Raw genomic sequence first — 937 nt, forward strand, 5'->3', positions numbered from 1 at the left:
AAAAAATCGGAGGGTTCACCTATTCGGAACTCCACCCAAATATTTCAGTAATCTATAAATTGCCACTGATTATAAAATTTGTAAAAATAGTGTTACATATAAATATTAAACGTGAACTAGATAAAATAAATCAATTAGCGAAACAAAGAGAACAATGTCGGCGGGAAAGAAATACGATTATTTAAAATATGATATTTTGAATGAAAAACTGTCTAATTGGTTGCTAGAGCAGAATGAATTGGGATACACAATTTCCGATAGGCAGCTTAGAACTAAAACAGATAAATTCGCGAATGATTTTGGTGGACCATCAGCATCTACCGCACGAGAAAATTGGCTGCAAAACTTTAAGAAGCATCATGAGACTTTTTTAATGTCTCTTAATATGCCTGAGAGTTCGCAAAATTTCGTGCAAAAGAATGAGAAAGCCGAGTTACATAAATCAGCTGAAACATTTATTCAAGAATTCACTCTTAAAAAGAAAGAAAAGAACACACATATATATTTTACATTGTACAGATAAAAGATCAAAAAACACATATGTCATTTATAAGAATGCTACTAATAATTATACCTTGTTGCACATAACATACTATATCATTCTTGGTGAAAATAATGTAGTACAGTTGATGGCTGAAAATTGTTGACATTTATGTAGATATGGAAACATAATAGTTTTCTTCAATTTGTCTTCGATTTTTATGTCATATCCACGATGCAACCCAATGATTACACCGTAATGATTATCAAGAGAGAAAGAATCTTTGTATGTATGCGTTACGATCATTCCAACGGCAAATTTAACATCATTTGTCCTTCTTTTTAATGATTCCTCTACTGCGTTAGATCTAACCTGTGGAAACATAATATTATATTCAATCGATTTCTTGTTACACAAGCAAGTGTTAAAATAATGTAATTATTTAGTTATAAATAA

This window comes from Formica exsecta, unplaced genomic scaffold (assembly GCF_003651465.1).
Source record: "Formica exsecta isolate Colony F162 unplaced genomic scaffold, ASM365146v1 scaffold913, whole genome shotgun sequence".
Lineage (NCBI taxonomy): Eukaryota > Metazoa > Arthropoda > Insecta > Hymenoptera > Formicidae > Formica > Formica exsecta.